Below are 26,587 nucleotides of genomic sequence, written 5' to 3'. Positions count from 1 at the left end.
CTGGATGATAGTAAAAATACCATGGTACTTCCACTACCTGATCTAAGAGAGCTTCTGTGGAGAGGAGAGCTTTAGAAAGGTAATGCAGCTTAGAACTGTATTATCTTTGTGGGCACTAAGTGAAGTAACAGATACCGAGAGAAATGATCCTAAGATGATCATTGGATGTTCTTTGTTTTCTCCATGCCTCTTGGACTTCCTAGTCCTAATTTTCAGCTATATTAGGTGTCGTCAGCTCTCCTTGTCTCCAGATGGAAGGTGCGTGTTCCGTTTCTCTAAAAATCAGGTCTTTAAACAATCAGTCCTTATAAATCAGGACCTGCCAAAATTGTGGATTACACGGAAATTGAGAAATCTGACGTTGCCCACAAAACTGGGCAATGTCTGTGAAATCTGTGGGGGGAAAACTACTTACTGAAAATAAAATGCTGGTTTCCTGGTCAAGCAACCCACTAGGGGGGAAAGGGGTTGCCAGCATGAAGGGGAGCCTAATATGGCTGCCACCCCTGCCCCTCGCTGTTGATTGGCTGAGAGGGCTGCCTGTCATGTGGCCCCACCCCTCTCCACCAATTGGTGGTGAGGAGCAGGGCAACATGACCCGTTGGCCAATTGGAGAGGCTTGGGAGGGCCCTGCCATGATCTATCCATGAAAATGTTGGCCAGTCCCGTGATCTCCCATGATATTGGCCAGCCTTCATAGCACCTTGTGCACTGTGGGTGCTGTAGTAATACAAATAGATATCTAGTAATTTTTAACATTAAAGTGGTTAAAGGTACAGGGGAGGCAGGAGAGCAAAATAGCCCCACTGCAAAGGAAAATGAGTCTTGGATAGCTAGAATATAGCTCAATAATTTAAACGAGCATTGTGAACTATCTTTTCCTATTCAAAATTGTAGTTCAGCTTCCTACTAGTTCACAAGCCCTTGAATTCCATTGTGTTCAACCCATCATAATGCTTCAGATGTCTGAAAAGTCATGTCTCGTGCATGAACTGATGGTGAGTTTCCTAGTTGGTTTTTAATACTATATTGAGGATGCTGCTGAGCAGCAGTTGCTATGAGAACCAGAGCTCAGAATTTCCTGGCTGTTGTGTATTCCCAACATTAATGTGGCATTAATGTGTTTTTTGCACAGAATATTGAGTACACAGGCGACTGCTCTTCCTCTCTACTGTTGGAAATAGTCAGCTATATATATAATTACTAACATTTAACCTGCTCTCCAAAATTCCAGTGTTTGCCTGGGTCTCAGATTGTCGGATTTATTGAGTGCAGTCCAAGACCAGAGAGTTCAATTAGAAAATTAACTTATGCTATTTTACCATATTAGAGAGTTGATTTCCTTCCAATTTGAAACAGATGATACACTGCTATAAAGAGTTGAGGCTTTACTTAATATTATTTTATAAAAGAAGTAAAGACATACAAAACTTTTCCGGTACATTGGGTTAGAGCTTTAAAAATAATATGCTTTTTACAAGCCTAACTGCAGTTTTTATTCCTCAGAGTCACGTGTATTTGGTAGAAACCATGTACCTTCAGCGTTTCACAGAGCATAAAATGTGCAATAAATTTTTTTTAAAAGAATGTGTACTATGTTTAGCTTTGCAGAGGGGAAAAAAGCAAGTTAAATCTAATGTCATTAAGTTTTTGTGGGTTTCATATAATTTGTAATTCAAAAATCTTTGGTATCAGAGGTTAAAATGACAAAAATGATCAATTAAAACAACATGAAAAGTTGAAAAACTAGGCCAGCATTACATTTTGTGAGGCAAACTTTTGAACATTAAAATGTTTACACTTGCAGTGAAGCAGTACAGTTGTTAGCTCTCCAGCATATCTAAACTGAATCTGTACTTTTCTATAAGTTTGAATAAGAAATGAAATGGACCACCCACCTAGATGCCCTTCCAGTTCCTGTAGATGCCATCATTGGGAAACAAAGATTAACTGCAGCCTGCCTATTAAAGGGAGGAACTCATGGGCAGGGACAACCTTAATTGTAGGCTAAATAGGAGATGCTTACGGCATCATATCTTATAGAGGCCTTGCCAAAGTAGTACTAGAACTGACCAGGCCTACATTGTTCCTTGACCGTAATGCACCTGCTAATCAGGCTCCTTTCTTCATAAGTATATCAGTGTTTCCCCATGTCATGTTCAGCAGGTATTGAGAAGTAGGCATCTCTGTATCTTGAGGTATACCCTAACAACTTTTGCAACAGCTTTCACATCTCTTTCTCTAAAGTGACACTTCGGACAGTGCGGGATCTGTTAAAACATAAAGACACTTAGGCTAGATGCAGACATAAACTGGTATAAGTGATCAGAAACCAGTCTAAACCTGTAACAGAACAGAGGTTCATCACACACAGACTGGTTTAAAAATGGTGGAGCCCAGTCTAAGATAGACCTGGATGGATGTAGTATCAGACGTAATTGGTTTGAGTTAGACCAGCCTATCAAAATTCTGTATCAGATCCCCTCCCTACTCAAGTTAGGTCACAGTCCCCCAACATCCCAGGCACCACGAATAATGTGTAACTCTTGGTGGTAGGGCATGGTGGCAGTGAGCAGGGACTGCCTGCAGGCAGCCACATTGATGTTGGCGGTGAGGGTGGGATGAGTGGGGACAACCTGCAGGCGGCCACTGCAGTGTCTGCGGTGAAGAGGGGGTGGCAAGTGGCGAGCGGGGACTGCCAGCAGTTGCTGGCGATGTTGACAGCTGGGGGGGGGAAATACACACACACTCCGACTGCCCACAGAAGCCAGCGGCGGCTTTGGCAGAGGCCAATCTCAGGTGGGGCATGTGCCCCTCTGTGCCCCCCCTTAGCATTGCCTATGTCAGGCACCCTGGTGGCCCCTCCCTGCTTTTTCCCTGTGCATGGGGGTGCACTGGAACTCGGCTGCTCCAAGTTGTTGGCTGCAGGCGGGAAAGGGAGGAAGCACCTGTGGCTCTGTATTTTTCTATCTTTATACAATACCCCTAAGCTGGGGTGGAGGGAGAGGAGGAGGGGCACTTTACAGAAGGAAGGATCAGGTCCCTTGGAGCTCCATCCAATAGCGGATGCCTGGCAGCAGGGCAGGGTAGAGTAGGCAGAGTGAGAAGCAGCTGCAAGCTGTGTGCCCTGTGTGCTTGGGGCCAGGAAGGACCACAGTACGGAGGGGCAGGAAGTGGAACTGCAACTGTCACTTCCCTGTGCTGTTGTTGCTGTTGGCGCTTGGCAGGGTGCAGGGCTCTGGGGTGTGCCTGTGTCTGTGTCCAGTCTGGCCCTGAGTGATCCTTCCCTACACCCCTCCCCTTCTGGCCCCCTATTCATTGCAGATACAGGCAGACCAGGTGGCCCCGGCCATGGGTGACTGGTGCCTCCTGACTCTGGGGTGGCACCAGCAGCCAATTGCTGACTGGGGGGGGGATCCCCCAGCGGCCAGTTGCTGCCCCCTGAAGTGCCAGCAGCAAAACTGAAAGTGCCACTGGCACTTCTTGGGGTGGCACTGGCCAGCATTCCCCACTCCCTGGCTGGCAAGGGTCAATCTCAGCTCCATTGCAGCTCCCAGGAGCTGCCTGTGCCCAGCCTTCCCACACCAGCATTCAGCATACTAGATCCCAGTCCTGGGTGTCTCCATCCCATCCCAGATCCCTTGCTTGTCCCACAAACTCTCCCCTGGTCTTCCAGCTGCCCACTTCTTCCCCCACTCACTTAGCTTCTGTCTGTGGAGCTGCCCCCCCAGTGCTTCCCAAGAGCTTGAAAGTATTGACAGCTCCTGGACAGTACAACCTGGGTGAGGCAGAGATGCTCTCAATTGCCCGGTGGCCTCTGTTCACTGCTGCCTTCAGCTGTGAAGCTGCAGATAAGAAACAAGGTTACCAGCGCATTGAATCTGCTTCATGGAGCAGTTCCTCCCGACCCAAGCCCCACACACAGGAAGCCCCTTCCCCTTCTCTTTCTCCTTCTCCTCCTTCCCCTTCCCCAGAGTCAGAACATGCAAAACATCCTTTCTGCTGCTTGCTTGGCTAGCCTACTCCCAAATGCTTTCCCTTTGGGAGCCCCAGGGGTTTGAGCCAGGACTAGGGACAGTCTTGTGTAGAATTTAGAGTCTGGATTTGTACAGGATGAAACCATAGGGCTGAATCTGCCTTAGGCAGGGGGTTGGACTCAATGAGCTCTGGAGGTCCATTTCAGCCTTACTTCTCTGTGACACTTGTGGCTGACAGAGAAGCTTGGAGGGAGGAGGGTAGGATTGCTCCCTAGCTTTCAGTGGCCAGTTAAGGGTGCCTGCCTTTTTGGCTGCATTTGGGAGTCTCTGTCAGCCGGTGGAGCCGGCGGGGCACATTGGGAGGCGTGTGAGAGCACCCTGAAACTAATGGTCTCTGTTGGTGCAGGCAGCCTGCATGCCCCTCTATCATTGAAGGGCAAAGGGGTGTTCTGTTCTCTCCCGAACTAACCTGTGGTGCTTAAAGTGCGAAATTTAGATTGCTGCTGCCTTGGGCTTTTTGAATGTCTGTACCTAGCCTTTATGATGAAACTCTTGTTAGGAAGAAATGACGCCAGTGAAGAATGTGATAAGCTCTGAGTTTGACAAATAGAAGAGTGCAGGGAGTGCTAGGGAAAACAGGGGAAAATCTCTTCTTTGGGGCTTCATTGTGCTCACAAAGCATTGTGTGCATGAACAGGTTGAAAGGTCTGGCTCAGGAACATTATTGCTCAGAGGTATAAATAGGGCAGCAGCTCAAAATATTCAAATACAACTCTACACTGTTGTGAAGCTCTTCCAAAATGGACACTCCAAAGTTTTTGGAGGTTTCTTCATCATTGTGTCAAAGGCCAAATTCAATAATACAACATATCATGCTGCAAGCGCGCTGCAGCCTATGGCAAAATATGAAAAATGGAAATAACTTCATATTTGAAACACTTTTATTGTCTCCCACAGCAGCAATATCTGTCTGCAGACTATATTTCACTTGGGGAGTTCAGATTACCAACTTTCCAGTACTTTTTACCAGTTCTGTCCAAAAACAATCCTGGTTTTTATAAGTCAATAAAAGGACTAGTCAGAGTACTTTTAACAAGAGACCATGAGAAGCCAAAAAATTGGAAAGGCAGATCAGGGAAAATTATCAGTCTGTTGAATGCACAGTGTAGCCAAATCCAATGAAGAAAATAAATCTTGATGCCCAGAATTTGCCTTTTGGACCAGCACTCACAATCCAGTGGAACTCTCTGTAATCCCTATGTAGGAATTATTCAAATTCAATTTAGTGCTTTCTACTTTTGATACATGTTAGGAGCAGACAGTTTTAAATAACAGGCTTTAAGCATGCACTATAACCAGTATGAGCAATAACATGCACACATCAAAACAAAGAAAAATATATCAATTACCATGGCTTAACATGGAGGCAAGAAAAGATGAACTATTTTATATAATGTTAAAAATGACAGAATTGAAAGGAAATATAATTTTTTTTTTTAAAAAAAGAAAAAGTACATATGCAACTGTTAAAAATTGAATGGGGTTTCCTTAAGTGCTCACCCAACAAATCAGACCTTTTTTTTGTAAAATCCACACTTTTCTATAAAAAGTGGCAGCACCAGTAAATGGTATATCCAGAGCATTGCGTAAAATCTGTGTGGTGGAACTTTGTAGTCTGATCATATTTAATATAAGTATTAAGCCTGAGAAAGTAAGGAGTACAACATTTGGCTTCTGGATTATCTTCTTTCTGAAGGGATGGTATAACTATAAGATCAACTATCTCAGGCCACCCAAAAACTAAGAATCCCTTTGTGAATAGAGCTTAGATGTTTACTATTTCCTCAGTGAATTTTGAAAAGTGATTTACTGAGAAAAGAACATGAGTGCAAAGAGGACAGGATCTCCAGGGTTGTCCAACTGGCAGTCCATGGGCCACATATGGCCTGTGAGGGATTGTGATAGGCCTGGCCGCCCATCTCACATCACTCTGGCTGATGCTGCAGCTGGGGTCTCTGGGTCCTGCCTCCCTCCTTCAATTTTTGGTTCCTGTCTCAAGGGGCAGGGTGATGCAGCCCACAACATCAGGGAAGCTTGTGGTGTGGTGCAGCAAAGGAGCTGTGGTCGGGGCCAAGTGCATGGCTGCAGCAGTGTGTATGCGTCTGGGGGCTGCTTGTGTGCATGGTGTAGCAAAGGGGTGCAATCCATGGGGCCCATGGCTTGCACTAGTGTGGACCCCGCTGATGTGGACTGTGCAGCCTCTGACCACAATTAGACAGCCCTGTTGTATTCCCATACTGCCCATCAGCAATAATCACCTTCACTTGTATGTGCCTTTCCACAGCAAGACTCTTCAGGAACTTTTGCTGTGCAAGGGGCCTAAGGGGAACAATTCTGTGTCCTCCACAACAGGAAGTTGTGGAGTTCTTGGGGGTGGGGTAGGACTTATGGGAGTCTTGATCTTCAGTTCCTTACTTTTCAGTCTCTGGGATCCATGCAGGCTGCAGGAGATACAGCAGGGGAATCAGAAAGGGGGCAGATAGGGAAAGAGCCTTTGTTTTCAGGACCATCATAACACCAGAAGTCACTCATTTGTGAGTGGATGATCCCCCATGCCAGTTCTGCAAAGTACCAGGTGAGGTTGCTTCAGATTGTAGTTGTTTGTATAGAGAATGTGAAGCACCCCTGTTAAGATTGTTGGGGGAGCCCTCCACCGTCTTCCTTATCCAATTTTCTGTTTCACACATGCCTGTCATACTGTGAGAAAGAAATTGCTGAAACTCAGCCAGGAGACATTGATTCTAGTCAGGAAGTCCTTTCAAGCCTCTTCCTTGGCAATTAAGCCTCACTTCCTTGTTGAGCGTACCAGGGGGTGCACTGAGTTCCAGTTTTTCTTCCCAGTGACCATGCCTACACAAGATACTGACTGAGCAGTTGTTACTGAGCAGTCACTTAATACTTGCATACACAAGTACTAAATGACAGTGTAGTAACCCACGTTACTGTGCAGTAGCATCCCCAGATGGCTTTTTGGTGATGCCAACTGTGCAGTAGCTCATTTCTACTGTGCAGTAGTGTCACATCACGCTTCATGCCACATGATGCTATTGTGTAGTAGTAATGAGCTACTGCACAGTCAGTGTCTTGTGTAGATGCAGCCAGTATTTTTCAAAGCTCCATATAGTCCAAGGGTAAGAAACCTGTAGCCTGTAGGCTGGATCTAGCTCACCAAGTGGGAAGATACAGCCTATGAATCCCAGGTGTCTGTGGCAATTTGGTGGCAATCTGCAGCACTTGGGCAGGAGGCCAACATTGCTGTGAGAGATGTGGTATTGGGGATGGGAAACAGTGACATCAGCTTTGGTTGGGTAAGAAGCAGCAGTCAGCCTTCTGATCCAGCTCTGCTAAAGCAGACTGCTGCTCCATATGGTCTATCAGGCTTGGTAGAGAACAGGCCCCAGCTCAAGGGAGAAGAAGTTGACTAAACTCTCCATGTGATTAGTTCTGCTCAGCTATCTACTGGGTGGAAATACAACTTTGCATTATAAGGTGCTCTTTGTGCCTTTAGAGCCCAGTAAATAATTTTAATTAGTAGAAAAGACCCTATCATTTTAAATAAAGAAGGATTAATAAAGGACAGAATCTTCCTAGTAGTGATGGCTATATAAATAGGCTGGTTGAAGAAATGACAGGTGTATCAGGAGAACATTTATAACTACTAGTAGAGAAAATCTCTTCTTTCTTGTCACAGGCAGCCTCAGTTAATCATTCTAGTTGTTGTTTTGTGATGTGACTTGTGATTTAACACCTTAGGCCATTTCAAATATAGTTGCTGAGTAGATTTTGGTCTTTGTTACTCTGACATAACATTGCAGAAGCAGCTTTACTGAATCTGTCCATGGAACTTGGCAGCAGTGCCTGGACCGGATTTTCTATAGGAAAGAATCCCAGTTAGAAAAATAATACCATGGGAGCATAATCCATGATGATCCTTTCTTGACCATCAAGAAAAAGTGATGGGCAACCTGGCCCTTATTTCTCCTCCATATATTGCAGAAGAATTGATGTGGCTTCATTGATATAAACTGGAGCAGCAGCTCTGGGGATCTGGAGTAATAATAGTATGGTGCATGTAATATACTTACCACCACATCTGTGCATTACTATTTTTCCTAGAGAAAAGGTATCTCCTACCATCAATAGAGACCTCTGGTCTGCTAAGTACTTTCTTTTCACACAATCTAAGTCTGCTTATGATAGTTTAATCTTGTTCCTTATTTTTTCTGCAACTTTTTAGAAGGTAGGATTCATACATACATTTCATTTTCCTTGGGAGGTGTTGGGGGGAATTTCTTCATCCCCTTACTGGGACTTCAGATGCCCAGAATGGACTTCATGTCTTCTAAACTATGTCTCAAAAAGGATGAGGTATCACATTATTAAATTAGATTAATCTAGCCATAGCACCACAAATTAAATGATAATCAGATACCTGGAGTGCTTGAAAGAGAGATTAGAAACATAACATTTCAGATTTCCATCTATGGTGCTAGAAAGCATAAACTGTGGAAAGATAGGAAAGTACCTATGATATACATATATAACATTTTCATTTAGCTTTTAATATCTATTTTGAGAATAGAGCTATCCTCATATAACACCATAGAAAAATTATGGATGTAGTATTAGTAAGCATGGGAGTTATCTGGTTAAGTGGAATAAAAAAGAAAGCAAACTTTAGCACAGATCTGTTGCCTTTTTTTGTAGGTTGACAAGTAAAGTGAATATTTCTTCAGAGCATATTTCCTAATATTTCATGAGGCAAATGTTGAACAGATGTACTCAAAGTGTGGAAAAATTAAATGAAAGGCACATTTAGGATTTATAGAGCTGAAAACCAAGAAACCAATGGAAATTAGAACTTTGATGACCAGAAACTATGCTGCTAATGCAGAAATTTTTATTGTAACTTAAAAAATTGGCTTCCAAGTTCCCATTCTGCAACCTGGAACCATATGAACTTCAGTTAAAAATGATGCAACTTTTGTTCTGAAAAAAGTAATATAGCTGTAAAGAATGTTTTTATGTTCATTTTAAATTAACAGTGACTAGTGCAGCTCTATAAAATTGTACTGGTTCCCAGAATTGTGGAAATCTACAAAAGTTTGGGAGCTCAAAAATGTAGATGGTTTTTCCAATTTGAAATCTTGCAATCAAGACTGCTTAGAGATGACATGGAAAACCCACATGATCCTTCATTTACTATGAAGATCATATCACAGCTGAAACTAGAGGGAGTTACCACAGAGCTGAAACTAGTCTGGTAAAGGGTAGTTACTTCATGTAACTGCTGGAAGCATCTGCTGCAACAGCGCACTATTTATTTTAGTAAAACTGTCACATACTTCTACAATGAGCTACAGTATCAATTCAGAAAAGGACCCCTCTTTTCAGAAAAAGCAACTGGGCATGGGACTTTGGACTTAAACACATGCTTAAATACTTTTACCACATGGAGATGCATTTAAGCAAATGAATTGGGGTTCCACATGGCCCAGTAAATAAGAGTTTAGACTACTCAAAAGAATATTACTTGTATTTAAATCAAGTCAGGTAGCTATTCTGTTAAAGCTCAGAATAGGATCTTATACAGTGAAAGGTCTGATAGATTCTTGTTGCAAAATTGTTTGTTAAAATAATAATGTAATACAAAAATACGTAGAAGTCCCGCTTGTATTGTTCTGAAGCACTGCCAAATATTGCTGTGCACTTTGTTTTCTATCTAGCAACTGTGCTGACTGAGAGATCGTGACAATACGGAAAGTGCTGGGGGTAGGTATCTTGTAGAACATGGGTTCTTAACAGAGGGTTGTGGCCCCCTGGAGAGCAATAAGCAGGTTTCACATGCTCACCTGCATGTGGCTGTGCAGGTGAGCAGGAGTCCACCTAGCATGGGGAGGAGCCACCCTTGGGCTGAGGTGAGTCCCAAAGAAGGGGTGGATGCACCCAGCCCAGCCCCACAGTTTCCATCTTGCAGGCAGAGCTGCAGGTGGGTGGGCAAGGCTCAGTGCTGCTGCTGCTCAGGTGAGTGGGGCTCTGGGGCTCCCCACCGCCAAGCCCTGCCAGCTGTACCTGGGCTGCGCAGGTGGGGCTGGGGAGCCAGGCCGGTCCTGTTTGGCACAGGTGGGCCATGGAGTTCTTATGGTATGTTGGGGAGAGGGGGGCTCAGGAAGAAACAGTTTGAGAACCCCTGTCCTAGAAGACATGACGTTTGTATAGAGGAAAGGAAGAGGAGCCTTAAGTTTAGATCTCAATAGGTGCATCTACATGAAATGCCTTACTGTGCACTAGACTAATCTACTATGTAGTAAAGCATCAGCATCTACACATGCATCATAATTACTTCACAGTAGATTAGTCTAATGTACAGTAGATTAGTCTAATCCAGATACCTCCCGGTACTAGAAAATGGCACATTAAACTCATGTACTGAAGTGCACATGTAGACACTGTGAAAATTGCTCCCGGTTCGTTCATGCAGCAGGGGGCCACAGCTTAGCCCCAAGTTCCCCAGGGCTGGCAGGGAGCTGGGGACAGATGCCTGCCCACTCCCCAGAGCAGCTCCAAGCTGTGCAGAGCTCTGTGGGGCAGAGGCATCTGCCCTGGCTCTGGGGGCAGCTGTCTCCCAGCTACATGGAGATTGGGACCAGTCCCTATCATTGTGGGGTGGGGAGGGCCGTTCCAGCTGCAGGGCAGTGCTTCCCAGCCACATGGAGATCAGGACCCATTCCAGTCTCCGCAGGGTCGGGGGAGCTTTCCCAACTCTGGGGGCAGCTGCCTCCCAGCTGCGTGGAAATTGGGACTGGTCCTGATCTCCATGTGCCTGGGAGGCAACTGGTGCCAGAGCCAGGACTGTTCCTTCTGCCCCATGGAGATTAGGCCTGGCCCTCATACTCCCTGCTAGCCCAGAGCTGGTACCTGAGGGAGCCAAGAGCTCCCCCCTGGCTGGAGCAACCCTGGACTGAACTCTTCCCATTGGGAGCAAATTTGCTCCCAACAGGCTCGTATTTAGATGTGTGCCCAGGAGTGCTTTAATGAGCCTGAATTTTCTATGCAAAAACATGCCCAGTCTGGTCCTGAATTGCCATGTGGTCTGTAGGCACATCATTTAGGCAAACATTGGTAAATTTGGGCATTTCAATAAGTGATTTAATTTTCAAAGGTGATGAGCACTGCAGCTCCTATTGATTTAAATGGGAACTTTTTCATGAGACTAAGGATTGCTCACATCATCAGTAAAGATTTGCAGGATGATGCTCTTGTCATTTATGGTGAAGATACTATTAGTTTCCAATAACATGTATGGGTTGAATGCTCTCTTGACTTTTCAGCCTGTGCCACTCATTGACTTTAATATGTATCAAATTTGGGCTGAGGTTGGTTCTACAAGTGGCTCTTGTTGGGGTGCTAGGTGAACCAAACATTTTTGTGGGCAGGGTCAATGCCAGATATAAAGCTAGGTAAACTGGGCTTGAGAGGGCACGCTTTGTCTAGTTATGTCTGCTAGCAGAGACTGCACTGGGCTTCACCGCTATTACATGGATCCTACTCTGTTCCCTGCACTGGAAATAGAGATAGATTTTACTTCTTCACTTCACTGGCCGATAGATGCTGTATACCTCTGGAACTGACCTTTGTTGTAGAAACCTATGAGTTTTACTATTCTGCAAGCCTGGAACTTGCTGCAGCATTCACTCCTTGCCCCTGAATGGGCTTTAGAAATTAAGATTTAATACTAAGAATAATGTTGCTACACAAGGCCACAAAGATGGTCTAAAATATGTATAAACTAAGATAGTGGTGTAATCTTGAATACAAAGTCAAAGATCTTTGAGGGCTGGGAACTGGACCATTTGTCACATGAAAATGTTAACTCTGCAAGATTGCAGTTCTAATAGCAAAGTTGTTCAGCAAAGGCATAACAAACATTTTAGAAGAAACATCCCGATATTGTGGCTGACTCTTCTGGGGGATTAAATTATTCAATCTCTTTTTCAGAGTGCAATTTATTTTTCTGCTTGTAGCTAGAAGATCAGTTACATTTGCAGATACCAAAATCTTGCAGGCTAAGATTGTGAATGATGATTTCTTATCAGGTCAGCTATGCATAGAAAATTTTTGGACTCTTAAAAAAAAAAAATGGAATAAGGAATTATACCCTTTCTGTTCTGGGATCTGCCCCAAAACTAAAACTGTCAGGTAGCTTGAAATTAGGGGTTTGAATCCTAACCCATTTCCTTGAAGTACAGAAAAGTTCTGTTTTGAGAGTTGTGCTTTCACCATTTCACATGTGAAAACTAATCCAGCAATAAAGAAAAACAGTAAATGGAGGAACATTTGTAGTACTGAAAGTGCAGCACCAATAGAAAATGTTAGGATTCTTAAAAGGCTGAAGCCACTATTAATTTCTACAGTACCAGTATTGGCCTTCAAACACTGTTATAGGCCAAGAGTTCAAATTACTAACTATCGAGTAGTTTAGTGTATTCCCAAAATGTCCTGCTTTTCTAAATCAATAACTAGAGGCTTTTTTAGTAAGGAATGCAGACAAGTTAGAAATCAAATCTTCTTACTAAAGCAAGGTCAAGAGACCATTTTCAGTGAACTGAAGATCACACTGTATAGATTATGTAATGGAGTAAATAAGCTTTAGGCTCAGAATCCATTGTTTGGGCATTAAATAAAAATCTTTGAAAACTTCAAGAAACTCATGTTAAAAATATTCAATATGAATTTTGCTTTTTTCATGGTAAGAAGGCATAGCTTAAAAAATGCATGTTGCAGAAACATATATGCTAAATATGAATTAGCCCAGCCTAATCCACCAAAATGTTTACATTCAAAATGTAAACATTTTTCTTAAAATTGGCTCTTTTTACCAGACCCTAAAATCTGTAATTGTCACATCAAAATATTATTAGTATGTCCACATAGGTTTATATATGACATTTATGTTATAGGTTATAACCTTTCTGTTAATATAATAAAGTTTATACTTTCCTGCAATTAAAGGTATTATGAAATGATAATAAGCAGTAAGTGTTAAACACTGCATTTAAAAATACTCAGTTACATAGAACATCTGATACTTATTTAAAGCTGTAGTAATTGCATAAAGTTGCCAAGCATGTTCTTTATAGGATTAGAAAGGGATATGAACACTTGATAATGGGCATGTCTGTACAAGATGTTTTACTCTGCAGTAGACTAATTTACTGCTCAGTAAAGCATCACTGGCCACACGTGTAGGTGGTAACTGTCCAGTACATTAGTCTACTGTGTGGTTAGTTTACTACCTATAAATGCAGATGGTAAACTAACTGTGCAGTAGGTAGTGTCAGCCACACCACCAGGGGGCCAGCCACCTGCTTGGCCCAGAGCCAGGGGCTGGGAGTTGCTCCAGTCCCATGGCTGGGATAGCTCTTTGCCTATCCCAGCCTGGGCTTTAAACCCCAAAACTAAAACTGTATGACCCCAGGGGCTGTGCCAGCAATTGCTTGCCACTGGGCATTGTGTCTTGCAGCAGTGACCCCATGGAGGCCGCAGCAGGCTCATGAAACCTAGTGGTGGACCGCAGGCCAAGCCCACCACGTGGCTGCCTTCCATGCACTGTGCCTCTGTGCTACGGGCACATGCCAAGGTCCAGCAGCACCTGGAGTCTCTGTCAGAGCCCCTGAGATCTGTTACAGGACCTATGATGGCATCCTCACCGACTCCACAGACGGTGTCTGGGGGTGCCACACTGAGGTGCAGAGCCAATTTGCCTGGGGCTGATGCTCCAATGCCCACATATATGAATCCCTGGTGGGCTGCGTGCAGGATCAAAGGCACCAGAGGTCTGCTTGGCAGTGCTGCATAAAGGTCAGGGTCTTGCTGGTGCAGTGGGTCTGTGTTATTGACCATAACAGCCAGTCCAGGGCTGCCTGCAGGACCGTGCTCTTTATATGCATCCTGGCTCCCTGGGACCCTAGATGCACTGTACTCCAGCACGGGCAGTCTGGCAGAGGCTCTCCCAGGGCCCAGCAGCAATGACCAGTCTGTGGGAAAGGGCCCCTTGGGGCACCAGGTCCAGGTCCCAGCATGCTCCCCCCCACAGCTTCCTCCAGCAGCTCCAGGAGTCTGGGTCAATGACTGCCCCACCAAGTCTGGGTGCACAGCCCCAGTGGGGAGGACAGGCTGGGGATGGAACCAGCTGCGACCAGCTCCAGCTCCTCCCTGAAGGGGGCCAATGCCTCGGCAGTTGGGTGCCTCTGCACCCTGGGGCACTGATAGCAGCTGCACCTTTCCCTGGCCTGAAGGGACAGACTCAGGCTGCCAAAACTTCCTGCCACACCCATTCAGTAAGCCCCAGACAGGAAGCAGGTCTGGGGGGAATGCGCCCTGGTGGACCACCACAGCTTGAAGGACAACCAGGTGGAAGCACCATGGGCTGCAGTATGGGTGGTCCCCCCCAGGGTGGGCAGGTGATGGAGATGTGTGTCTTTCAGGGCCTCGATGCACTGTAGAAACCCCAGGTCTCAGAATCTGCCACCATCTCCAGGAGGTCATTGACTCGGAGTACAGTGTAGCAGAGCCAAGGTTCAAAATGGGGGGGGAGAAGGGCTGAGCTCCCCCATAAGAGATGAGAGCCCCCAATAAGCCCCACTATAATTGATGAGAGCTCCCAGCCCAGCCCACCCCACCCCTTTCTAAGTAGCTCAGGCAGCAGTGGCGGCTCCTTCCAGCTGTCAGAGCTGCAGACCCCCAGCAAGAGTCAGAGTGTAATTCAAACCCTGGAATTTCAAATCCAGCACATCCTGAAGGGTGCCACAGATTTCCAGGATGGCCTTCCTCGTGGTCACCTTGTCCACCCCGAAGTGGTGGCTGATGTAGTGCAGGTTGGCAGATGTGGCAAAGTTGAGGAGGGTGATGGCCACCCAGGTCTCCATGGGGAGGGGCGACCACATGGTGGTGAGTTGTTGCTCTAGCCACAGCTGGTCAAGAAGCTCCTGGAAAGAGTCTACCCACTGCTCATTGTCCCAAGAACGCTGGGAGATGTGGAGCCACCAGTCCTGGCTAGCAGGGCAGACCCAGAAGCAGTGTGGCTGGAGCCCCAATGACACCTCATGGAGTTCATGGACAGCATTCATAGAAGTATCATGTGGATGTCATCAGCATCCCTGCCAAGGTCTGGGTGGTGGCCCAGAGGCTGGTAGATGACAGCCCAAGGGCAGTGGGCCACAGTTGGGGCCGTGAGCTTGGCCACACAGTTGCATGGCACAGAGGAACAGACAGGGTTGAGGCTGACTTGAATCAGGCTGTGGTCACTGCAGCTGTGAAGCACAGCAGCAAACAGAAGCCCATGGTGTGAGTTGTTGCTGCTGGGGCCTACTCCCATAAGGAGGAAATCTGCTCCCAAGAGGCTGCATGTGTAGACACCATCCCAAGGCTGTCTTACTGTTAAGCCTATGCACATAAATAGCACGTGTAGATGTGCTGACCAAATACTAGAGCATGGGGCTGCCAGTCATATTTTCTGCTTTGCCTTTGTACCCTCAACAAGTCACTTAATGCCTCCATGGCTCAGTTCCCTTACCTGTAAAATGAAGTAAGTAAATTCAGAGATATATTGTGGGGCTTGATTAATTAATACTTGAGGTCTTTGGATGAAAAGTGCTATATAAGGGCAAAGTGTATTATGAAAGGAGAAGGAGAATTAGGAAGAAGTTAATAAACCAGAATTATCTCACTCTTCCTTTGTGTTCCCTGTCTTGGTTGTATCCATCTTATGTCCTTGTCATATAACCAGGTAGCTTCCTTGGGGTAGGACCATATTTTTATTACAGGTGTGTACACCTTTTGCCTAGCAAAATGAGGCTATAATACCTGATGTGTCTGTATTACAAATATGATAATAAATATGAAGTCATATAGCAGAAGTGGGAATTTACTGTCCTTTCCCACTTTGAAATTTATGCTAAATTAGTCTTTTCTATCTTCAGGGTGAATCTCAGATGAACTACCCCACTTTCTTTCTCTTTGCCAACTCTATCATTGCTCTTGATGCTGTTTCTGCTGTCCTTATGTGCATGGCAACTCCACTGGCATTATGGGAATGTCCTTCATGTAAGAAGAACAGACTAGCACTAGAGAGATCTGCCAGACAGATCAGAAAGGTGAAGTTAAAAGTTCCAATGTAATCCCTTTTTATGCCAAAGCTGATAACTCAATTGGGATATTTCTTCAGTGCATACTTTGTAATATTTCATGTGCCAAATTTTGAACAGATGTACTTCTAGCTTGGATAAACTGAGACATGCACGTAAGTTATGAGGCTGAAAGCTTAGAAAGACAGAGGTTTTGATGGCTGGAAGTTTACATTTACAGAAGATTTTGGCCATAACATAAAACTGAATTAAAGTAGTAACATAGATAGATTGCAAACTTTAGAGTCCAGGCTGCCCATGATCCTGAAGAAAATGTGAGTTCATCCATTTGGCCAGGCTCAAGCACAACTTTCTAGCCATAGAACCCAATGCACCACCAACTGTTACAGGTGCACAAACACTGCAAAAGAAGACCTGTTAATTATTACTTTCAGTAATTTTCATTGGCACTCCAGTAACATCTTCCACTGCCTCACTACAGCTGTCTCGGGATCCTTACAATGACTTTTCTCAAATTCTAGACTACTGCTTTACTTGCTGAGTGGTAAGTGAGAGGGGAGCATTCAACCCAGCTGCCATCTCCAGACCTAGGAAAAAGTGCAAGCCAAAATTTCAAAGGAGTTTGTTCTTCCATACAAGGTGAATACTAATTTGACTTCTGTCATAATTTCCTTAAGCTAGTTAAAGACTGACTTTTGTAATTTCAGTCTATCTGCAACAATGCAGGACTGTGCAAGCATGGATTTGACACAAAACTCTTAGTAAACCATGGACAGCCTGTATTTCTGGCTGTCCACATGTTCAGCTTTCTAGTTTAGATATAGTTTAAATGGATCTTGGAAAGCGATAGAATTGGTAAAATAATAGTTCAGGCTCCCTGCACATTATTTAAGTACAGTAAACTCTATTGCTTCCTGATATTAAACAAATTGCATAGTGTTTTGATGGAGCTATCTAAGTGTTTAATGTGCACAGAAATGTGATCTTGGCATGATTAGCTAAGGAAAAAACATTTGAAAAAAACATCTAATCCTGCTTCCTCCTTTTAACTCTGGAGAACCAGAGAAACAGCAACATTTGAGATTGTGATTTCCTCTTTCGTCTAATTATTATAAGAGATGGAATGATTAACTAAACAGAAACCAAGCTTTTAAATGGACACACAAAAATGTTAAAGAGAAAGAGAAAATGCATGCACTCTCTATTTGTTGCATTGTTTTAATGCTGCAGTTTTCAGAGATACTATCTCAGCATTACTATTTAATGTGCAAGTTTCAAATATTCAAAAAAGAACAGACAGGTTTAATTAATTTAGGAGGTCCCCAGAGAAATAAATATTTATTAAAGTTTCAGTGATGTAAAAAGCCCTTTTTTTTTAAACCACACTTCAAGTGTTGGTGTACAGCCTGCCAAAAAACATACCTGGTGAGCTATTTAGAAGCTTCCTGTTTCACATGCTAATTAACAGTCTATGAATTTTAACTTAAATGAAGATCACAGAACTAAAATGTATTGCAGAAGAGGCCTGCATTTGTCATTCAAAGACACTGCCAAGGTTTTAAGGCCTAACTATAAAGTGGATTTTACAGCTTGAAAAGCTAGTTCTCCAAATACAACTGGGTCAAAACTGGGAGGAACCTGAATGTTTGGAATCACATGAGATGAATTAGGTTGTCTGCATTTAAAGTTTTAATATAAACTCTTTTGACTCTTACAGGCAGTGTGGCATTGGATTCAAATCTTCAGATGAGAACATGCCTCTGTTGCTTTGGTTCTGAGTAGGATTCATTGCATTGCTATTGTCGCTCCTTAGGGGAGGTATATCTTTTCTGTAGAAGACACCACGATTCCTTGGTATGTGCACATTTGGGGGGCAAATTATGATAGTGTCTTCTAAACGTTTCTGTCAATAGTTGTGTGCCTTAGAGTTCTCGTTTTCAAAATATCAGTCAATTTTCCTACACTTCCTTTTTCCAAGATAGAAATGGGGCAGGGATACTGCATTATGAAGCCTGCTGATTTTGCCTTTGCATTAACTCTGGTTAGAGTTGGTCACTTGAACTTTCTTAAACATAATTGTACACCATACGGTGGCTTTCATGGAACTGTACTGCATTAATTTATTAAAGACACTGTTCAACATGTAAATTCATGACCTGGACATAAGTATGAAATAAAGTATAACATTTGCAAATGACATGAAGATTGCGGATGTAGTAAAGGAAAGGACACAGATTGGGATCGCTTGGTAAGCTAAGTGCAAGCAAGCGATACAGGTTTCATTGTATACAAGATCATACATCTAGGGACCAGGAATGTATGCTTAACTTAGATGAAAGTGGCTGTATCCTGGGAAAGATATGGGGGATATGGAGGATAGTCAGCTGAGGAGTGTATGGAGGATGAACCTGAGTAGCCAGTGAGATGCTCTGGCCAGAAAGACTAGTATGAAGCTTGGCTGTATAAGCAAGGAAATAAAACAAATACAAATATAGAAATTGTATTACCTCTTCATCTGGCACTAACACAAACCCTTATGGAATACTATGTCCTTCGTTTGTGTCCACAATTTAAAGAAATTATTGAAAAGTTGTAGAAGGTTCAGAAAACAACCACAAGAGTGATTAAAGGACTCCAGTGTATGCTTTGTAAGTGAAAGAATGAGCTCTATTTAGTTTATCAAAGAGAAAGGTAAGTCAGTAATATTAGATTTGATCTCTGTCTACAAGCATACCTACCCATGGAACAAAAATATAATGGAAGGCTATTCAATTTACCAGACCAGGGTATAATAAAATCTAATGGGTGAAAATGGGATGCAAATATTTAACTATATGAGGGTAACTAATTATTGGCACAATCTGACAAGGGTAGTGGTAAATGGCCTATTACTTTTTAAATCCAGTTTGGATATTTTTCTAAAATATGTGCTCTAGTTCATTCACAGCTATCAGACATGAAGCAGGAATTAATTCAGTAGGGTTGAAGTGTTGTTGTAGCCATGATGGTTCAGGAAATATGAGAGGCCAGGGCTTTTTTTTTAGTATTTTTTATTGGACTTACTAAGGAGGAGCAGTGCATACTTAAAATCTTGTCAAACTTCTTTCCCAGCTATACAGTTAGTCCAACAAGCACATATCACAAAAAAAACCCTGTCTCAAATAAATAAAATTACTGTTATTGCATTGTATACCCTACATGGGAATTTTTGAAAGGAAGAGGAGGTACCTTAAGTTAGGGTGTGTATGTGTGTGTATATGTATGTGTATTTATACATAAATGAAAGCAGTTTTTACTACTGCCACTAGGTATGGTGACTAGCATGGCAGGAAACCTGAAGGGAGGAGCTAGCCCACATTTCACAATTTTCAGTGATTAAAGAAAGGCATGCTACCGAAGAACCAGTCTAACATCTGATACTTCAATATTTCAGCCAAGAATCTTACTGTATTTCCTTGGGATGCTTCCACTTTCAAACAATGTGGAATGCTATGGAATAATTTTCCTTCCTATTTGGACTCCAAATTTGAAAAGTTGTAAAATGGCAGCAGAGCAAAGCAAACAAAAATGCTTTTCTGTTGATGACTGGATGGGCTGAACATTGCAAATATGGGTGTTTAGACCGAAAAGGCTCTGCTGTTATTTTCAACTCAAGACATCTTAAACTATGCAAAATTGCCATGGATTTTCATGAAACTGTTCTTCTACTCTTTGGGTGTGTCTGAGTATGATCATACGCAATCCCATTACTGCTGCTGAAAGATGAACCTTGCCATTCCTTCTGCCTCTGCATGTGAAGTTTGCTGAAAAATGTTACATAGTTTCCTTCTGGCCTGAGACTGTGATTGTTCTCTTGGCCATGCTCCTAAGAGTCAGCTCAAGGTGCAGACCTGCAATTGATGACTTGCCCACAGGGACATGCATCCCAAGTGTTCCTGCCAAACACAGGTGTTTTTTCTGGGGTGCATTGAGCAGCGTTACAGAATAATCATGACAGAATAATCAAGAGGAGAGACAGCGCAATTATGGCAAGGCTTGAAATTCATGAAATGCAACATAGAAAAAGTAAAAAGCAGCTCCTTGGCTAGGGACACAAACTATACATAAACCAGTATAAGGGATTGGAAACTGGTTCAAATCTGTAACACAACAGAAGTTCAGTGCACATAAACCACTTTCAAAATGGCTGTTTAAGATAAACCTGGATGGATGTAGTATCAGACTTAACTGATTTAGATTAAATTGGTTTATTGAACTTTTGTCTCAGATCCCCTCCAGATTCAAGTTAACCCACAGTCCCCCAGCATCCTTTACATCTCTCCTGCAAATCCTTCTCCACTTACAGGGTGGGCAGACTAGCCTTGACCCAAGCTGTCTGCTCCAGCCCAACAGGGATGTGTGCTTTAGCACTCCTTGGCTTCTGGCCTAGGCCACTGCAGGCATATGGCTGCATTTCTAGAATCAAAGGTGAATTTCTGTTTACTTGCTTGTCGGTTCAGTCTATGCAGCTTAGATTAACCTGCAAAGATTGAATCAATTCAGCCTTGGGCTTTTTGATTATCTGTACTTAGCCAAACTGCTTTCAAAATGGCCAAAACTGGTCCAAGATAAACTTGGATGGATATGGTATCCTTCCAGATTCAAGTCAACTCACAGTCCTCCTAGCATCCTAGGATGCTTTTCACCTCCCCTGCAACTGCCTCTTTGCAGGCTGGGTGGGTTAGCCTTGGTGTGAGCTGTCTGCTCCTGCCGAATAGGAAGATACGCTCTAGCACCCTCCGGCTTCTGGCCTGGGCCTCTGCAGGCATGTGGCTACATTTCTGGAATCAAAAGTGAATGTCTATTCATTTGCTTGTCAGTTCAATCTGTGCAGTTTAGATGAACCTGTGAAGATTGAATTGATTCAGCCTCAGGCTTTTTGACCGTCGGTACTTAGCTCTTGTGGTCTAAGGCAAGGCAGCATTTGTGGAACCTTTTTCTTTGGGTCCAAGCTTGTTAATACTCACTAGCTTCCTCCCAAACCCAATGTTGTTATCCTGTGTATTGAACAATTTCCTTTCACTGATAAACTCTAGACATCCATGTTGCTAAAATCAGCTAACAAGCTGCCTGGAAAATGTATATGCTTTATGGAAAAGAGAGATGTGTGTGGTTCAGAACCCTGGACTTCAGTATTTTCTATTAGAACAAAGTGTAGATGCATCATAGAGTGATAGGACATTGAAATATTGTACGGAGTAGTGGAAAACCTGTTTGACTAATGTTTTTTATGTTCTTTCAACTGTTACATCAGTTTGTGTCCCAACTATCCTAATGCTGTTTAAGAATATTAGTCTGTCTTAAAAAAAAAAAAAATCTATATGCAGTTTTTAACCACTTGTACTTGTGCAGTGAGAAAATAATATTTGCTTTGGTGCCACCTAGTGTGTAAGGGTACTTATGCAGCTCTGATTCCTCCCTTTCCTTTTAGAATATCTTCTTGAAGAGGTCTTTTAATGTGATTCACAGTTCAAACCTAATAAAATCAAGGATCTTTCTGCAAAACTGTCTGTAGTGCATACATCTATTTTCAGTCTTTCCCTCACTGTCCTTTTATTATAAGTTCTTCATTGTGTGAAACCTTAAACTGGGTTCATGTGGTTACACAGGGGCATAGTGCAGCAAAGAGGGCATGCGTTTTGCTGTACAGTAAGAAACTCATTTATCCTCACTGCCACCTAAGCACATTGGCAAAGGAAACAAATAATCAATTTTTTTCAGTAGAACATTATGGGTGGAGGGGCGAGGAAGAAAGAAAATCATATAACAGAAGGTGGGGCCAGAGGATGTTTGTGGTACTTGAATCCCAGTTGCCACAGTTACTTTATATAGGATCAAATGAATTGGAAAAGTTGCAAGCCATGTTTCAAAGCACAAGACAACTTGTGTCTTAACAGATGGGAAACAGGAAGAACCTTCCCCAGAGTAGGTTAGTTTGTATCTTCTCACTACTGGGTTTCTTGCATCTTTCTTTGAGTGTCTAGTTGTGATTGTTATGGGAGACAGGATATTAAGTTAGAAGGACCCAGAATCTGATCCAGTCTTCTAAATCTTTTTTCTTAGGCTAATGCCCTGTTTGGAATGGGCAAAATGCAACTGCCATAATCTCTCTTTCTGTTGTTTGGCAGTCTTTGAATGTAAGAACAGTTTGTTTAGCCCTATGATGCATTCTGGTACATGAGAATTTCTTTCTAGTATCCCTGCTCTGTTGCAGCTCAGCATTTAGCCATGCAGAGAGCTCTTTTACTTGGACGTTGTGCACATTTTAATGAATGAGTTCCTAGTTTTAGTAATGTTTCTTGCTGTTTTTCTCAGTGAGCAGCTACAGAATCCTTCAGTTTGCACATACTCACTGCATCCATGTCTTATTCCCAGTCTGCATATGTGCCAGTGTAAAAATTGTTTTATATTGTAGTGTGTGTCTGATACGAGTTTAACTGCCCTCATAATTTGGTTAGTAGCTTTGCCTTTTCTATGCATCAAAAATCTTCATCTTTGAGAAGGTTGTTAAAGAAAAATCTGCCTGACCATTATTATACAAGTCTAGGATTGGCTTGGCTCAGTATGAACAGGTCAGAGGAAAGAGGGGACAAAGAGCCTTCTGCAACCTCTAGATCTTTTTTTTTAGGCTGGGAAGCATCCAGTAGAGAGAGTCTTGATGCAGAGAGGAGCTCACGTTCTACTCCTTTATGGCTGCGGCAACATGAATACCTTGCAGCAGTTCTGCATCCCAGTGCCCATCCCTTGTTTTTTTCAAGGGAGAATATTCTTACATATCAGTGGGCGTGTCTACACAAGATGCCTTAATGCACAGTGGACTGTTCTACTGAGCATTACCGCATCATGGCAAAAACTGTGTTAATGCGCAGTAGAATTAGTCTACTATGCATTTCACAGCAAAACATTCACCTTTGCTACTGCGCATTAGTGCGGCTACTGTACCTTTATCTAGTACCTCATATTAGAGGTAACAAATGCATAGTAGCAAAGGTACATTAATGAACATGTAGACATGCCCAGTAACTCTCTACTTTATTTTACATAAGCCATCAAGTTCATTCATCTTCAATTCACCCTCTCAGTGGATGAAGAAAAAATCTAGACACCCAAAAGGATCAAACTTGAAAGTTTTATTTTTGCATTGGAACTTTGTACAAACCAGATTTCAAATGGCTTTACGAGGTTAACAATACACAGTAATAAAAATGGAATAGTAGCAGTGGCATGTAGCCTATAACATACAGCAGAGTGCAGTGTTAAAACAGTTTCCATTATGATCTGTTCTGTTTTATTTCCAAGAATTAATATTTGGTAGGGTTAAGAATGGGTGAATAGGTTCAGAGAAAGTAAAAATCAGCCAGATCTATTCCCATGCCTTGATTTAAGACCTGAAGCAGACCTTTTAGGATGCCTATAAATGTTGCATGTAGGTGCACATGGGACCTGGCAAACCCCATGGAAGTGACTCTTTAAATTTAACAGTACCCAGGGGTTCAGCTGCAATTTACACCCCCAGTCCCCTTTAGAACTGTAAATTGTGGAGCGTGCAAGATTTCTCCTGCTTTCTTCCCGAGAGGTCGGCCACTTTTGCAAGAATCCAAGGCAGGTTTCTCATATGTTGCAAGGTTTTACAATCCCACAGTGCTCCATGGGATTGGTGCAGTTTTGGGAGATACTACTGAGTATCGCTACATTTTCAAAGTTCACTGGGACCAAGAGTGCTGGCTCCTGTGGGCATCTACCTGCTTTGTACGGGTAAGGAATGGATCATCAATATGCTTCCTTCCCTTAAGGGGGAGCAAATTGTCTGGCCACTTTATAGCCTTCTTACTCATGGTGGTGGTGAAGGGGAAAGCATTATATTTCAAATTAATGCTTTAATCATGCTTTTGCCTCATTCAGGTACAGTAATGACACACAAGCTGAGCCAAGTGCATTACTTATGGTATTGGTTACATACTTCTTTGCTCTCTACTTATTACTTTATATATTTATCATACCTGTGTAAGTACTTGGGTATACATTATACTTAGCTCTGCATTCCTTCCACATGGAAAACTCAGTTGGACATTTCAGCCGGGGATACAGGCATAGAATGATTGTGGGACAGGTTCATGCTATAATAATTTGTGTTGAAAGAAAAAAGTGACTATGATATTATTAAAAATGTTAAATCTTATTTTCCAGTTCCTTGCTATAAATCTATTCAGTAGTTACTCTAGAGATAAATTCATGCTGGTAGGCCCTAACAAATATATTAGAACATCTTTAAAGCAGAGGAGGGGAGTGGTAGGGGGAACAAGACAGTGGGTGCGTCTACATATGTGATTAGCATGTAGCAATAAACTCGGGTACAGTTTATACTGGAGTTTATTGCTTCTGGATGCAGCATTTACATGTGCACCCAGGACCACAGCACGTTGAGCCAGGGTGAAGCAGCCACAGCTGGCAGGGGATTGTGGGGGGGAGAGTCAACCTGCCAGTCTGGGGCTGCTCCACCCCAGCTGAACATGCTGTGGAGGGGCTGGCTGGGGCATGAGGTGCTACAGTGTGGGACTAGTTAACAGGCAGACCCTGCACTGTAGCACTCTCATGCCCCAGTCACCATCTATATGTGCATTTCGGCACACATAACTACTCCACTGTAGTACTTGTCCCAGACAGTAGTGTCCTACAGTGGAGTTAATGAATTTACTGTGCCCTAATATGGGTGCACACGTAGACAGTGGTGCTTTACTGCAGAGCTATTTAGTCAGCTCCGCAGTAAAGCACATGTGTAAATGCACCCAGGGAAACACAATAGACAAGCCCCTTTCCTCTGCTTCATATCAGCTGAGGCATTCATCTGAGAGGATGGGCAGGGAAAAAAAATCAAACAGAAAATGAGTTATATGACTTTAACAGCTTATTTAAATGCCATCATTTGCAGGTTTAACTTTAAATGGTTAAACCCTGCCTCTAGCCCCAGGCCTTGACTTCTGCTTCATGTGAACTTTTCAAATCTAAAGGAAAGGAAACATCTGGTGTATCATCTGGCCAAATAGCCCATATGTATCGCGCTGCAATAAGTCATGACAATACATATGATGTTTTTATTGCCGATATGAATAATGTATATAGCTTTGTCTATATATTTGTCATTATAATTTTCCTGCTTTAATTAAGCCACAAATCATACTCGAGAAATATATGGATGACTGAATTAGTCAGGGTGCCCTACTAATAAGCTGACATTTGAATACCAGAACTGAAGATGTCTTGCATTTGGAAAACTTTAATACCTAAGTAACTAGATGTGTATCAGGGAAGATAAATAGGAATGTATGTATCCTGAAGTTTTTTTGCATATACTTTTTTTTTTTTTTAATAGAATTTTATAACTGTTACCTCTTCTTTAACATTACATCTATCTTATTATTACTATTATGTGTCTGAAAAGAATGTTTTCATTATATAGGGGAGAGCTTTTGTTCCCAGTATGGCTCAATGGATGGAGTACTGTTTTGAGATTTGGGAGACCTGGATTCTGCTTTTAGATCTGCCTCTGGCCTGTGGGATGACCTCTTCACCTCTGCGTGCTTCAGCTTTTCCAGCTATAAAATGAGGCTAATGATTGTAAAGCACTTTCAGATCCAGAACAGAAAAGGCCATATATGAGAGAGAGAGAGACCTCTCTTACTATTATGTTTGTGGAACTCCATTTACTTTGTTGAGGCTTCTTTGCAGAATTTGTCCATTGGCCCTATAGTCTAAAGTCATACCTCAGCATGAAGGATGAAATTGTGCTTAATTTAGGCACATGTCCTTCTTTCTCTCCATGTGCAAGGAATAAAATGTATTGGTATGAATCTGGTTATATTGGTATAGTCTTTTTCCATGTGGAACTGGAAATAAGCTCTACATTTTTAGCAATATAGAAGTGTCCATACTGAGGGCTATGCTGCTATAATGATTTATGTTAAAAAAAAAACCCAACTACATCCTTAACCAAGCTATTTAATCTATCTATATATAAAGGACTTAGTCCATCTGTCTGTGTGTCTGTCTGGTGGTTTGTAACACTCCTGGGGGCCATGGCTCCCAGCGGGGCATGGCTCCAACCAGTGCTGCATCAAAAATGCCCGGAGAATGACAGATGGGGTGGGGCTCCAGTGGAGCGAGCCAGGCAAAGTGGGCCAGGTGGACATGAGGCGGGGTGGGGAGGATGGTGCAGAGCCAGACATGGGCGGGGGTGGGGTGGGGTGTACAGCTGGACATGGAGCCGTGCGGGGTGGGGAGTGCATGGTCAGATGTGGAGTGGGGAGGTTGCTGTGGGGCCAGACGTGGAGCGGGGGGGGAGGGGTGGCATGTGGCTGGATGCAGAGT

At 43.1% G+C, this 26,587-nt stretch overlaps 1 long non-coding RNA gene across 2 annotated transcripts in view; it reads left to right on the top strand.

The window, feature by feature from the left end:
• Nucleotides 1-26,214, top strand: part of LOC132248434 (uncharacterized) — a 47,856-nt gene extending 21,642 nt beyond the window's left edge. The window contains exons 3-5 of one of the 2 annotated variants that reach the window (XR_009459629.1): nt 16,705-16,822; nt 17,901-18,037; nt 25,680-26,214. This is a non-coding gene — a long non-coding RNA (uncharacterized LOC132248434). Of the gene's footprint in view, nt 1-16,704; nt 16,823-17,900; nt 18,579-25,679 lie in introns of those variants that run through there. The other variant, XR_009459628.1, reaches the window with a different exon arrangement.
• The last annotated feature ends 373 nt before the right edge of the window (nt 26,215-26,587 follow it).

Source organism: Alligator mississippiensis, chromosome 2, assembly GCF_030867095.1.
Source record: "Alligator mississippiensis isolate rAllMis1 chromosome 2, rAllMis1, whole genome shotgun sequence".
Lineage (NCBI taxonomy): Eukaryota > Metazoa > Chordata > Crocodylia > Alligatoridae > Alligator > Alligator mississippiensis.
The sequence above is the reverse complement of the archived record's forward strand: the minus strand, read 5'-3'. Positions and strand labels throughout refer to the sequence as shown.